The sequence below is a fragment of the Periplaneta americana genome, unplaced genomic scaffold, assembly GCF_040183065.1.
Source record: "Periplaneta americana isolate PAMFEO1 unplaced genomic scaffold, P.americana_PAMFEO1_priV1 scaffold_22, whole genome shotgun sequence".
NCBI lineage: Eukaryota > Metazoa > Arthropoda > Insecta > Blattodea > Blattidae > Periplaneta > Periplaneta americana.
In genome coordinates, this window is record NW_027185503.1 from 451,913 (window position 1) to 468,200 (window position 16,288).

At 36.0% G+C, this 16,288-nt stretch overlaps 1 protein-coding gene across 1 annotated transcript in view; it reads right to left on the reverse strand.

The window, feature by feature from the left end:
- The window catches only part of LOC138693823 (nucleolar protein 12-like), a 150,152-nt gene that overhangs the window by 70,644 nt on the left and 63,220 nt on the right, over positions 1–16,288 (reverse strand). The gene's annotated exons all lie outside the window — the stretch shown is intronic.

Genomic DNA, 16,288 nt, shown 5'->3' on the forward strand with positions numbered 1-16,288 from the left:
TTATGCGTGGATTTCTTTACATAATATATTGTTATTTTAAATGAATAAATATATATCATTGCTTGTGGAATGATAGTATTTAATTTTATGCACACATGTTATATCAATAAGATGACATTCCCTGCTTTTTAAATACAGTAATATATATCCGGCAAAATATAAACGGGTTATTTGCATGTGAACTATATGCAGTTATAATCCCCCCAGTGAAAAATAATGCACTAGGAATATCTGCAAAAACAAAACTACAACAAAAATTGCTGTGCAAATGACAGCATAGACCACTCACAAATATAAAGTAATTTTAATGGCCTACAGGGAGGCGTCTCAACCTACAAAAAACAACCTCTATTAAGTTACAAAATCTGCTACAATATAATATTAAATGTTTAAATATTTATACACTTAATTAGGTAGAACATATGTATTTGCTGTTAAACGCCAAAAGATGGTTGAACAGAAAATAATAACTTTTCTCTCCCTCCCCCCTCCTAGAATCCCATTAGTGATGTTTAGTTCCCACAGGAAATTATGTATTCATTTCCTTACATCTGAAACATAGCATGTTCTCCAACAAGATCAAACCCACGGCTGGCTAATTTATTAGTCTAGTTAGGCCTATACATATTGATCATGAACCCTGAATCATAAGTCCACAAAGTAGGCTTAGCTATTATAGCCATTTATTTATTTACTTACTTATCCACCTATAGATTTTGAATCTATTTTTATTATCTTGCAGATAAATTAATTTACATAATAAAAAGAAAAAGTTATCTTTCCACTAATTGTGTTTAATAACTGATGTGTAAGTCTAAATAATTCACTCAGTGGGATTTCTCTACAGTCTGATATACCTGTACTAAGAATTAAGTATTCTTTATTGTCGTAAACTACTGATTGATTTTTAATGGTATTGATAGTGTAACAACAGAGATAATATATCGTACCTCTTGCAAATGGCTTGGAAAATTAAACAGGGATGGTACAGCATCATCTTACAAAATTCTATTGCCATTACCTTTCCAAAAATCTGTCTCTTTAAAATGAGCCAAACACAATTTTACGTTAGATGAAGGCACAAATTTATCTCTTTTAATAGCAACAAGCCACTTTGCAAGTAGCTCGGGCTTTGTGTTTACCGCTGTTTCTACCTATTTAATGGTGGCGTAAACATGCGCAGACTATATAACGTCTTTGGGTCCAGTGCTATCTTCTGGTTTCCTGTTCATGACAATGGCGGACACCGCGTCAAAACTAGTCAGCCAGGTAATTTTTATAATATTAACACAGTAAAGAAATAACATTAACCAGTGACTACACAAGTGTTAAAAGAGTGTAACAAAGAATGAAGAAGTTAAAAGTATTTCCTCACCAAATAGACCTATATACTACACAGTACATGCAAAATAATAAACTTTCGTATTATCCGTCGGGGTACCTCTTCCCAATCATTAGCCCAGATAATCGAGAGTATACTGTATTTCAAGCCTATTTTTGTGTCTTCCGATTTTTATTAACATTACAATTCTGTATGTAATTTTTAATCTACTTTCCTAGAAAAAAAAATCCGAGAGGAATTTTGATCTGATAATGCCGGTGAAATGAGTCCGGGGTCCAACACCGAAAGTTACTCAGCATTTGCTCATATTGGATTGAGGAAAAACCCCAGAAAAAACCTCAACCCGGTAACTTGCCCCGACCAGGAATCGAACCCGGGCCACCTGGTTTCGCGGCTAGACACACTAACCATTACTCCACAGATGTGGACCCCACCTTGTTGTCAGCTCATCTTCCTAGCATATGAAATACAAACTTTTCTGGGATTTGCCCCCTCATCCTTTAGCCATGGCTGCACTGTGTGCAAATGAGACAGTCTTCTCTTTCTAAAATGTTGTAATCTGATTACAATTGCTGAAGAAAAAATAAGATTCTGTGTTCTGTGGAAAGTGAAAACTCCATTATGTCATATGAGAATTTGAGAGGTTAACTCTGTAAAACGTTTGGATTTAAATTAAACAATCATGGAGAAGTGCTTGACAGAAACAAGTTCTTTCGTGTTTAGTGATGGAGAAAACATTGTTAGTAAATGTAGAGCGGCACTTAATTCAGAGCATGTGAATGCACTCATATGTTTAAAATCATGGATGGAGCAGTATTAACTAGGTGAGTCTTCATACTTTTTTATTTGTGTTTATCTAAAAAATTCCCAGAGAAATTGACACAATAAATTATTATAAATCTGCATAATAAATATGTCAGTAAATAACTAAAGTAGTATAGTTTTGTAATATAACAATACAGTATAAACAGAAATAGAACATTTTATACGTATGCTTATCACTGAACACAAATTAAATTTAACAATAATTGTGTATTATAATATAACTTTTTTCAAATCGATTAAATTCAAATAATTAATCGATTAAATATTTTGATCGATCGGCAGCACTAGTTTTAAGTACGACAAAAGAGACAAAAAATCTGTAATGATGATGATGATGTGGCATTGTGACAGAGATGATACTTACAGTCAATATGATAACACACGGAAAGAGAACACAAAATATACTACATTGACGAGATATGTGGACGACAAAGAAAACATGGGTAGACACGAGTGTGAAAAGCAGAAGACAGACTTTCTGGGGAGATTATCTATTGGCATAAAAATCCATCTGGGAAGGGAAGAGGTTAATTGTGACGCACATAGGCAGTGATAGCTGTTTTGTGGAAGGTAGCCTGCTGCTATTCGAATCGAAAAAGACAGGTGACAACCATGAAGACATGTTTAAAGTGTGGTTTGAGAGTGTACTATCAAAACCAGAAACAAACAGCATGATAGTGATGGATAATGCTCCGTATCACAATGTGAGAATTGACAATGTTGTTCATCAAATCGTCATCAGTATTGTAGACCAGCGTTTCTCAAACTATGGTCCGTGAACCACCTGTGGTCCTCGAAGTCTACCCTTGTGGTCCTTCAAAAAAGACAGAAGAAGAAATAAAATTTAACAAATTACGTATCACACTATAGCTGAAAATCTCAGAATTTGTAAATGACACATTGCAATCGCCTTTCACTTTTTCTCCCAGTACTGACATTTTATGAAATTTATTTACCATACCCATCTATTGACTTCCACTCTACTCTCAGTAAAAAAAGAGGGATTTAAAGCACCATAAATGTGGTGTTTCTCGCTATTTTTTCCATACACATCTGGCGTCGTGCGTGTAATCCATCAAGGACTATCCGAATTCATAACAGGACCAAAGTACCGAACCTTTTCATGTATTTATGACTTTCTTAATAGTTTCGCCGACACCCAGTCTGCACATTGAAATGGTCACGTACTGTATATCGTACACCAATAATAGAACATGCAAAATTGCATCTTTACTTGTTGAAAATCGGGCATGTTTCTGCATTAACTTTCATTTTTTCTGTTTTTACAGGTGACGATATAAGACATTTTCTTCTGTTAACATTAACTTAATTACTTAATACTAATATAAAAGTAAGTGAATTAAATTAATTTAATTAATTATTCCTACAGTACATTAAAATGCAAGTATACTGGTATTAAAATATCCTACATAAATGATAAATTTTCTTTCGAAGGGAACAAGAGTAAGGTGGTCTGGAGAACTGTTCTAATTTTAAAAAAGTGGTCCTCACTTCAGTAAAGTTTGAGAAACGCTGTTGTAGATGATTCTTCTAGTAGTGAACACGAATCGGTTCAATCAGATTTAGACTTAAGAGGGAATCAGTCCGTTACCTGACATGGATGCTTCATAATGTAAGTACATTCTTGTAAAAGTTCTGCAAGCATTCGATACTTAGTTTAAAATAATTAGGCATGCCAGTGTATCTTCCATGTCACGTCATCTGTTATTACTCCACACATATCGATGTATGTCTCATTTTCTGGCACAAACATAGGAACCAAGGACGCAGAAGGATTTTGTGGTATGTTTGTTGATATGCAGAGTCATCTTGTATGGAATGAAGATTAGTTTAATTTTTGCAATAACATTCACACGTAATCTCAACAGACTGACTTGTAGTTAATGAGTAAAGTCGAATACAAGGCAGGACAGTTATCTGTCCTTTATTGAAAGAGACTGTCCTGGAATGGAATGATTTGTTATGAGTTTTAGACATTGATGATCAGATTTTCTGTAAAATTCTCCCATAAAACAATAAGGTGCATATAAAAATGCTTAAACTATTCTTATACAAGCAAAAGGCGTCAAAAACGTATTTGATCCTTGATTGTGGGGTTCAACATAGCTTGTGTGATTGAACAGTTTTTTGACGTTAATATTATGCCAATATTATCCACACCTTCAGCTTTAGAGGTAATACGCTTTATTGCCACTCTTACTTCGGTTTCTGTGACATAAGTAAAGAAAATATTTCTCTATTCGGAATTGGAGTCATTTGTAATTGGTGAACTGTCTGCTATTTGTCGACCATATCCAAGTTACAGTTGCAAAATGGTCATTTAGTTCGCCAAGAGAAACTGGCACACTGTCTGCCTGAGTCCTGGGATTTCCTAAACCAACTGTCCTTAAGTTTCTCCACAGTTTGGAAGAGTGAGGTCCCTCAGTTTTGCGTTTCTAATGGCTTGAGTAGTTCTGTTATGTAAGAGATTAAAATAATTATAAGGGATTTCTGTCTTGTCATGTTTAAACATTTTGTATGCAGTGTTTCTGTCCATAATCATACTATATATGTCAGCAGTCATCCATGGTGCTGGTGTCCTTTTTACGCGTTTAGATTTGTTAGGAGCATATAAATTTATAATATACTCATTTAGTTTCAAAAGTTTCTCGTCAACAGTATGTAAGGTCCATATTGAGTCCCAGGGAATCTTTATTGCGTCTTCAAGTAGTTGGGTTTCATCAACATGTTTCAAGTCACGGTACCTTATGAGTTTAGGTGTGGGCTTGGGACACTTCAAAGAATATACTAGATAAATAATGTCATGGTACGAAATTCCCGAAGCCACACATTGTCCATGTGTTTGTACTTTGTCTGCATTTTTCGTAATAATTAAGTCTTATAGAGATTCGGAAGATTGGGTATGGTGGGTGGGTTCAAGGGGAAGGACTGCTAGATCAAGAGCCTGGAACATGGTCAATAGATGTCTAGTGTAGTTCGAACCAGAGGCTAACAAATTTGTGTTATAGTCACTCATAATTATAAAACATTTCTTAACCTGTGATGAATTCCAACTACGATCTCTCAATCTCTGTGATATCGTTAATATTCAGGGGTTGGTAAATAACACAAATAAAACATTTCTGAAAGCTTGTCGAGACTTCTACAAATAACATTTCAGGTTTTTCGGCATACTCGCCAGGAGATGTGTATACTATTCTGGGATTGAGATCAGATCTAACATATGCAGCAACGTTGCCCCCTTGTTTATTTAAACGATCATTTCTTAATAGCGTATAACCATCTAGGTGTAATGTCGCTGAGGATAGTATACGCTTTAGCCAAGATTCAGAGATGAGAAGAGCATGCAAATTCTGAATTGAGAATATGGATTGAATTTCGTTAAAGTGTGCAACCAAACTCTGAGCATTAATATGGGCTACGTGAAGGGATGAAGGGTTCTTGGAAAATGCTGTTGTTAAAATATATAATTATATTATTGTAATGTACCGAAGTACATATGATATTTCCATGCAGATATTCTGCGTCATCATACGTTGAAAGAGTAATGAAACGGAGAAAAATTCTCTCCAGCGCCGGGATTTGAACCCGGGTTTTCAGCTCTACGTGCTGACGCTTTATCCACTAAGCCACACCGGCGTCGGAAGAATCGTCTCAGTTTTAAGTTCCAACTCTTAGGTTCCCTCTAGTGGCTGCCCTCTGCACTACATCATAGATATCTATGAACCTAGGACCGAAGTCCACACATGTGCTGAGGTGCACTCGTAATGAGTGACTAGTTTGCCGGGATCCGACGGAATAAGCGCCGTCTTAAATCACGAAGTGATTTACGCATATTATATAATTATATAATTGTAATGTACCAAAGTACATATGATTCTTCCGACGCCGGGGTGGAATCCGGTGTGGCTTAGTGGATAAAGTGTCAGCACGTAGAGCTGAAAACCCGGGTTCAAATCCCGGTGCCGGAGAGAATTTTTCTCCGTTCCATTACTCTTTCAACGTATGTTGTTAAATTGTTGAATGCTTCAGGGTGAGAGAGAGGGTTCTGGTCAGCAGGTATAGGGGAATGGGGTGAGTGAAGGTCATTTTACAATGTTCTGTCAGAGACAACCAGATTATTACTGTCAAGTAACAGGGTATTCAACTTAAGAAAAAATGTTATATATAAAATATGAAGTTGCTACAAGTAAAGATTTCCTATTAATTGATAACTCAGCTAGAATTAAGTTGAAATCAATAAAGATGAAAACACACTACTGGCAGTAACAGGTATGAATAAGTAATTTATATTTTCGGAATGAATATCATATAACTTAAAATGTTATGTTTCATTTAATGCCGCTTGCAACTGCCGATGTTATATCAGCATAGCCAGTGTGCCGGAATTTTGTCCCACAGGAGTTCTTTTACATGCCAGTAAATCTGCTGACATGAGCCTGTCGCATTTAAGCACACTAATTGTAATTTGCAGGTGCTCGTGTAAAGGGGGTCAAGTCTGAAATTGGCTAAAATGGGATAAGTACAGATTTTAACTTTCTACAATTACTTCTATCTTGTGTTAAAGGGGTTATGTGATTCTTCCATTGATGACGGAGTTGCTGTGCTCCATATTTTGTGACAAAGGGATTATGTTCAGTGCCAAATGAGACAAGTTTACATATCTCTTTTTACAAGTCAGACATTAATGTGTGAAATGGGTTAAGTTGACTTGACTCTGTTCATACCGTGGAATTATATTTGTATGGGAGTTTATGTTGACTTATCCCCTTTAAGTGATTGATATGTCCACATAATGCACAGAGATATGATTAGCGACAGGTGAAAATTAAAGAAAAATATCAAGAGAACTGTAGTAGATGCTACAATATGTTTGCAATCTGGTTAGGTATTTCCGAGGTTTTCCCTACTGTAAAGCGAATGTCGGACAATCCATAGTGATTCATCGGACTTACTATGCCAAACATCATCACATAATAAAAAATTACATCGAAGCTAAATAATCTCGTAGTTGATACAGCGTCCCTAAAAAACCAATTAAAAAGTAATGAATATTGTTCTCTTTCAAGTAACAACTCCCATTTGTTAACCTTTCCCCATTCAGGTAGCAGCCCTCCACCTGATGTACCCGAGGAATTTCTAGACATATTTAATAGTGATGATTCGAATATCGATCCTGCTTTTATACTACAAGACTCTGATATGGACATGATTTCTCCTGATTCAGAAGGAGCTCCATCAGTACGTAGTAATAATTCGCATGTGCCAGTAATTTGTAATGACGAAAGCATGGATGGAAATAAAGATTCTGACGACTTGAGTGAGGAAACTGTAGTACCAGCCCGCCCCCAGATGAAACGAAAAACTCTTAAAGAATCACCAGAAAAGCAAGAGAAGATAGTAAGAGAAAAGGGAACACGAGTGTAGAATATGTTACTGAGAAATGGAAAATTCTTCCTTCAAGGGAATGCAAATCTTTGAGTGAATGTAGAATGAAGTTTTCATCTCGTTTTAAGGACGATATTATAAGGAAGAAAATGTTCCGAGAGTACAGGGATTGCAGTTCTATGATAGAAGGGTCAAATATGTGTGTGGACTTGTATGATTCAAAGAACCAATCACTGCAAAGAGAAGACTATGTCCAAATAAACAAAAGTTTAGGTATGTGACTTATGATTACGCCCATCACCTGCAAATAGATTCTAAATTAGAGGCTATCTGCAAAACGTGTTTCCAAAAAACTTAGGGGAGTCTAAAATGTTCTTGTAAATGAATCTTCATAAAATGGGAGCCTCAACATCTGGAACAACTTCTTCTAACTACAGAGTACTACACCTCCTTCAAATAAGTAGTCTGAGGACGCTATTGAGAGAGTTCATCAGCATATTTACTCTGTTCCAAAATACGAGAGCCATTACACAAGGAGGGATTCAGAGAAGAAATACCTACATTCCTACTATACATTGGAGAAACTGTGTGAGGAATATCAAGGACAAACAAAGATCATCAATCTTGTAGGTCGTCCCAAGTATGAAGAAATATTTCACCCACAGAATATCGCAATAAAAATACCAAATAAAGTTACATGTGCCAAGTGTAACAAGCTTCAAATGTAGCTGGTGCTAGCTGCAGAAGATCAAAAGTTCATAATCAAAGATGCTCTGAGAATACATCTAGAAGATGCTGACAAAGCGTACCTATCCAAAGCGGCTGACAAAGAGAAGTCAAAACAAGGAAACTGTAGTTTTCGACCTGCAGCAATGCCTCCCAACACCAAATCTTGAGACATCAAGTAAAAGGCAATTATGGACACATAATTTGACAATTCATGATCGTTACATAGGTCAGCCTCACTGTTTTATGTGGCACGAAGGTATAGCCGGAAGGGGGTGCAAATCAAACTGCGTCATGTTTATACAAATATTTGTCTTCAAATGAAAACAACAGATTAGAACAGGCCTTTCTCTATTCCGATACAGCAGGAGATCAAAATAAAAACAGATATGGTGGCTATGTTTTTTTTTTGCACTCATGACAATGGAAAACAGCAAAATAAAGCAGACTGACCACAAAGTTCTGGTTCTGGGTCACACCCACTTGGGATGTGACTCGGACCCTCAGTTATTGAGGCAAAAAAGAAGACAATTATGTTCCAAATATACCACCACCATCGCTGGTATCAGCTAGTTAAAATGTGCAGAAAGAACACACCATTCAAAGTGACAGAGATGCAACAATCAGATTTCTATGATTTTGCAGCCCTCCGTGATACAGTTCTACAGGCAGGAAAGAAGAATTCTGAAGGTGAGAAATTTGTGTGGAAAGAGGTACGTTGGTTTCACTATTAACACGGCAGGAACTACCTGGTGAAGTGAAAACAGATTTGAATGAAGAGACTCCTTTTAAGGAAGTGAGCTACCACCTTAGAGGCCGTGAAACCACTGAGCCCATTTGATTCGCCATACATGATGGGCCTCCAAGCATAAGTAAAGAGAAGAAAGAGGATTTCCAAGATCTTCTTCCTTACATCCTCAAGATATTTTGGGGATTTTATCAAAATCTCAAAATAGAAGAGTTACCAGATGTTCTTCCAGATGAAGATGAAACAGAAGAGTCTTAAATGTTAGTATTGTTGACATGTTCTACTTTATAATTAAATTGTTGTATTATTCTTAATCATTATTCATTCCATCAAAGAAAAAGAACTCATTTTTCGTAAAAACATCCAAATACACTATTGAAATATTTTCAGTAATTGTCAAATTAAAGTTATTATTGGCACTTTAACTTAATATTTATACTGTTGTAGCATTCAGTCAGTTTAAATAATTCAAACATTGATCTCTTGTTATTGTATATTGTTGATTTTCTCAATAAAATGATTGAACCAAATGGGTTAAGTTACAGCTTTTTTGTGCTAAAGGGGTTATGTCAGTGATTACACAATAATATTAATTACTTCGCACCATTTGATGAATACCATGAATGAATGTATCATAAGCCAAGTAAACATATATTTAGACATTTACAGCCAGTTTTCGTGTAGAAATATTTATATCCCGATTTATGAGATAGGCCTATGTACGGAGGGAAAAGTGAGTAATATTGACTTAACCCCCCTTTACAAGAGCACCCGCAAATTATACTTAGTTACGTAATTACTAAATGAGCACAAGCACACACACACACTCTGCTGCCTTGGAATGTCTTCACAGGTCACTCTTATTTTTGCTTCACAACGACTTCATCCATGGTCCACACATTTCCAACACCATATTTCGCGATGCAGTCCATCAACAGTTTATGTCGAATTTTAATGAGATCCTCACCAACATCACACCAGTTTGTTTCAAGAATTTCTTGTTTGTTATAAATCACAGTCTAGGGAATGGAAGAGTTAAAAACAATAGCGTTCTTGTTTTTAAATGTGATACTTATGCATAAGCTGGTACCCTGAGCAATCCATGACACTAAATTTAGGTTACTGTGATGATACACCTATCTCTGAGCCTTAGAAAACACTAAGGTTCTATCTTTTGCAAACTGGCTTCTTTCATTTTGACACATAAAAATGTTTTTAATAACTGTACGGAGGGAAAGGTCTGCTCTCATTTTTTCGCATTTATTTAAGAATTCATTCTCTTCACAACTAGCGAGATTACAATATTTATGCCTAAGCACCACTTGCTTGCTTATATAGCAGGAAGTATGACGATCAATTGGGAAAATAATATTCTTAATGAGACTTCCCTATAGATACACCCATTTTGCTGATGACAATACATATCCTTACTTAATAAAAACCGCATTGCATTTCTACACCATGATAGAAAAGACAGTTAAGTACCAATCTATATCACAGACACACTCATTGCTGAAACTCCAGTTGTGAACGAAATTCCTATATGGAAATGGCTGATTCCAGAACATAGCATACAAATTCCAGGAAATCATTCCAAAAATGATCCTCCATACATTCTTAAGTTAGATTCCACGGAACTACTCTGCAGTACATATAAGGATCACCTTCAAATTTATACAGATGGATCTCTAAATCCTAATAATAGGACATCAGGAGCAGGGTATTATATTCCAAAATATCAAGAAAGTTATTTCATACCATGTTCATCCTCCTCCAGTCTTGACACTGAATTGCTAGCTATTGATGCTGCTCTTCAGTGTGTTACTCAAATTTCTGAAAAATCTATTTGCATACTTACCGACTCCAAGGGGGCTATATTTAATATAATCAAATATGTACCAAACCTATACGCACATAGAATTATTCCAATTCAGAAACAACTAAGTCAACTAAAAAACTCCAAAAGGAAATAACATTTTAATGGATACCTAGTCATTGTGGTATACCTGGAAACGAGAAAGTCGATAATATTGCAAAACAGGCAACATATTTGCAACCAAGACCTCTTCAAGTGATATCTCTATCCAATGCTTTTGCTTCAGTAAAGTCTCATTTTACAAACCTATGGATCAACAATTGACTCTCTTCTGACAAAGGAAAAATTTTACAGTCTGTACAAAAGAAACCAAATGACCTGGAAATGTACAAAAACTTGCCCAGATATAGTCAAACATTTTCAACAAGAGCCAGAACAGGTCACATTGTCACTCAATTGTACCTACACCGATTTCACATTTCTGATAATTCTACTTGTCTGTGGTGTAATAATCATGATGAAGATCTGGAACACATTCTTCTATACTGTCCATCCTTAAACCACAAAAGAAGTAAATTACAATCATCAGTACCAGTTGCAGAAGACACAGCCCTGCAGTATATATTGACTACACCCCACCTCTGGCTACTAGCAATAGGCATCTATAATGAACACCGATCAAAATACCCCTCATTTCTCGTGAAAAACAACTGAATAGACTACAGTGGACTATAGTGGACTTTACGTTGTCAGCAAGCAGCTTGATACATTAAGAAGATTGATTGATAGAAAAGACAGTTCAAGTAGTAGACTTTTTTCCTTGAACTACAGTACTTGCTTGTTCAAAAAGCCACAAAAGGCTGAATAATTTGAGTTATTAGATTCCTCTCAAAAGTGTACATTCATTGTTTGTTTCAGTTTTCTTTGTTGACATAGGCCTAAGTAGTACTACAAAGCCATAGTAAACAAGAGCTTCATGGAAATACACTGATTGGCCAAAACCTAGAGCAAAATTACTTTTTTTGTCTAATGGCATGGTCCCTATATCAAAATCAATAAACCATCAAACAGTCTTGAGTCATCATTTCGTAATCAGTATAATATAATTCTACTTTTCATCTGTAACCTTCGGCACATAAGTACTATGCATGTGGAAGATGTTTAAGCTTCACTTGACATGTAAGTGATCACAGTACGCTATTACACCAGCTGTAGCGATAGCGTATTAAAATAATAAAAGAATTGGGTCAGTAATAAAAACATGATGTCCAACTTTTAGTAATAAGAGAATGTATTATCATAATTATACACTTAACTGTTGTCCACAACTTCTAAATTTTATTTGCATTCACTGATAATGGCAGTACTTACATTTTCTGCCAATACAAGCAAAACAACAATTGAAATTAATTCAGGTGTTGAGTCAGCCTCCTGTATCTGACAATGTGTAAGTTGATTAACATTATGGCGTGCTTTATTTCCTCACGTAAATTAGATGAGTAATTGATATTGGCACCGTAAGTATTGTTGCTGCACATGGATTAACACGTAGTTATCACAAGACAAATATGTGAATTTTAATAAAGCGATTGAAGAAATGAATGAATTAATGTTAGCCATGATGTCCCATGTTGGGCACAGGCCTCCTGCAATGGGGTTAGAACCCCCTCGACAGGAATGGCTCAAGTGTACTCGCTTGGTGAGCCAATCCAGGCAAGCTTGTCGTGTATACTACTTTTGTGACATGGTTAATAACCCTGTTAGACTTTGACTAGTCTCAGCACTCTGTTCTTTGTTCATTTTTTTTCTTGCACTACACACATTACACTGACACTGGCACTTTGACAAACACTGATTGCTATTTACGCTATTTACCTGACACTTTCTCAACAGTGACTTTACTATTTACAAAACTTATCTTACACTTTCACTAATACTGACTTTACTATTTACAATATCTTAACACTGATTACGTTATCTATTTACAATGACCTTCCCTAGTTCTTTCCACAAAACTCTGTTCTTTGCTGTCCTCGACCATTGTTTCCCCTCCTCTTTGGTAAACATGTCAGACCATCTGAGCCGTGGTCTTCCCTGTCCTCTCTTTCCGACGTAGGGGTCCCACATCGTGACTGCATGGTCCATCTTGCCTGGTGTAGTCTCGCCACATGTCCCCCCCAGGTCCACTTCGTTGCCGTGGCTCGTTGTGCTGCATCAGTAGTGTTCGTCAGTCTTTGCAGTGTTTCGTTTGTCATTGTCTCGTAGCGTGATGCCCAGTATTTTCCTTTGCATCTTCCTCTGGCATGTTTGTATACTTGAGCGTTGTCTCTCGGACAATGTCCAAGTTTGGCAGCCGTATAGCAAAACTGGGATCACACATGTCTCTAGTGCCTCGAACTTGAGATTGCGGTTGATTGTCTTGTCCGTCCATATGAACTTCAGGCTCCAGAATGCCTTCCATGCTGATGAAATTCTTCTATTGATCTCTTTGTGGTTTCTTTGTGAGAAGGTAACTATTTGACCCAAATACACATATTCAGAGACATACTGCAATTCTGTGTCACCTACTCTGATTGGGATCTCTTGTGCGTTTGTCATCACTTTTGTTTTCGTGTTGTTTGTCATCACTTTTGTTTTCGTGTTGTTTGTCATCACTTTTGTTTTCGTCTTTGTTTCGTGTTCAGTTCCTCAATCATGTTTTGCAGTTCTGCTGCTGAGTCAGCGAATAAGACGATGTCATCTGCGAACCTCAGATTAGATAGTCTTCTGCCGTTGATATTGACCCCACGTTTCTCCCATGATTGAAGAAATAGAATAACAAAAATTATCAACAATAAATGCTGCAAAAGATAAGGGATTCCTAGGACCGCACTAGGAAGTGATATTAGTGGAAAACATACATGGAACATGGAAAGCAGCCTGTATTTAATCAAGAAAAAGGGGATGCAATTGCTGACCACTTGATAGTAGTTTTTAATCAGGATTTCCATTTTCAAAGTTTGACTTATGTGTGCTGGCAAAAAAATTTGGCCAGAAGTGGATGAGTTGGGAAGTTTGAAAATAACTTTTCAGGGGAAAAGTGGGTAGAAGGTTTGCTTCGTAGAAATCCCAATTGTCGACAAGAATATCAAGAAATACTAACACAAAAAGATCGAAGGTACAGGCACATGTAAGCTCCATCATATCGTACACATGACAATTATGATGTTGCTGTCGGTCCAATGCCCGTGCACTTGACAATCAGCTCAACTGCAGTCTTACAGTATTTCTGTATGATTCATCTTCTTGTAGCAATACTGTGCTTCTTTTGCTGTGTTCCATGATCATCTCTTCATTTGCATTATACAATACATAGGCGGATGTATGGTAAGTTCCTATCCTGTGCAGACAGATGTAAGTGGCCCTTGGGGGATTATGCAGAGGTTAGTCAATAAAATTTCCTAGGTTTTACTTTCTGCTCCATCCGAATTTTGTCGTTTTTCGACAGATATGAATTTACTTTCGATTAGTTGTTTTACAGAATAAATGAAAGTCCGTTATTAAATGGTTGAAAAATTTTGGTGCCCCTTTTAGTCAAAAAGTGTGCTGTTTTATATCCCTTTATATCATGGTGGGAAGAAATCCACTGTAAACTTATTTTTTCTGTGGTTTTGATAAGTAATAGATAATTTTCTTACAATCCTGAATTTTAGTCCTTTTTATAGACTGTCCTGAAATTATAGCATTTATGGTTATCCTTGAATTTGACAATAATATGACAGCATTTTGGAATGTGTTTAATTTATACAAGAGTACATCGTCATTGTTCCGGCAATAACTCCTATGTGACATATTTATTGATTTTCAAATTTTTGCTCTATTAAATAATTTAAATAGTGATACAGCAAACAATAAAATCTCCTATATGTAATTATATTTTTTTGTTTCGAAAATGTAAGAATTCACAGTCTCCTACGTACGACTGCCATAGTATGAATAAATGTGTTTTCTTTTCCTACTGAAAAATTTTATATTTTGCACATAGGAGTTATTGCAGAAATAACGATGATATAAACAACAGTAATTTTCCTTTCAAAATTTGTTGTATAATCTCCTACAGAATTGTAAAATGAAAAAAAATGGAAAAGCTAAAGGGAACCTTGAGTATTCGTCTACCACAACCAAGAGGTTCCTATTGCGAGTTACAGATAGCAGTCCTTTAGAGCCTATAATGAGTCTCTCAAATGAGGAGTTCTTTTGATTAAAGTTTCCTTCAGAACACACAGCCTGTATGTTTCTTACATTCAAATGTAATAGGACCACCAGCATCTAACCACTGACCATCTGAACAAAAGTGGCTAACATGGTTACTTTGTCTCCAGATAAAATTCTAAAGTGGGTATGCCAAAAGACAATTTTATAGTTCAATAATAGTATTATATATGTTACAAAACTGGCAAATATTGTAAATAATGAGCAATCATAACATGTTTAAAACTGCCAACAACACTCTGGCACATATACAGCACACTGAGGAACTTTCAAGAAGATACACGTTGAATCGTAAGTAGGGACCGGATTTTTATGTAATTACATATTATATTCCTTTCAACCTAACCATATATAAATAACAAATCTTTGCGAATCTTGTAATTACCATTAATATATTAAAATTTGATACTATATATTTTTACATATTTACCCCATATTACATATTGTCACTTAGTATTACATAAATCTACACATTCTGGGGGTTTATTCATTTTTACTTCTCTAAAAGAAAAAAAAAAACTTCTGCTGGGGAAGTTTACAATTTGAAATACACAGATTTAAAAAGCCTTTTTACCTACCCAAGAAAATATATATTTCGGGACAAAACATAACGTCCTTAGTTCCAGAAAGTAATAGAGGCACTCACCCCATACCGTCCACTGTAAATATGATGAACAAAAGGCAACCATTCTCATACAACTACCATGTATTGTAAAAGTCACTCAGAAAGCAGCGTTGTCTTCATGTGGCGGAGTGGGACGAGGACGACATGATTTGTCTCGAACTATAATTGTTCTGCACACGTCTTAACAAGCCGTTTCCATGCAATTTGCTACCTTTCTCACCCTCTTCCTAATCCTTCCATGGAAAACTTGTGTCAAGTCTGACATGAGCTGCATGGTTAGGGGTTGTTATAGCATCTACAGGGTGGGCACAAAGCTAACCCCTATAAATACCTCAAATATACACATTATTTATGTAATTCATAATTCAGACATATATCCACTTTACATTAATTCGTGTCCTAAGTGTCTACAGGATTAGTAGATATGTCCTCCATAATTCTCTTCACACAAAACAAAGCATTGCCAGGTTCGGTGTGATATTCGCCTCAGCACCTCAGCTGTGATTTAATTTCACACTTTCACTACAGATGGAAAAATAGTAATGT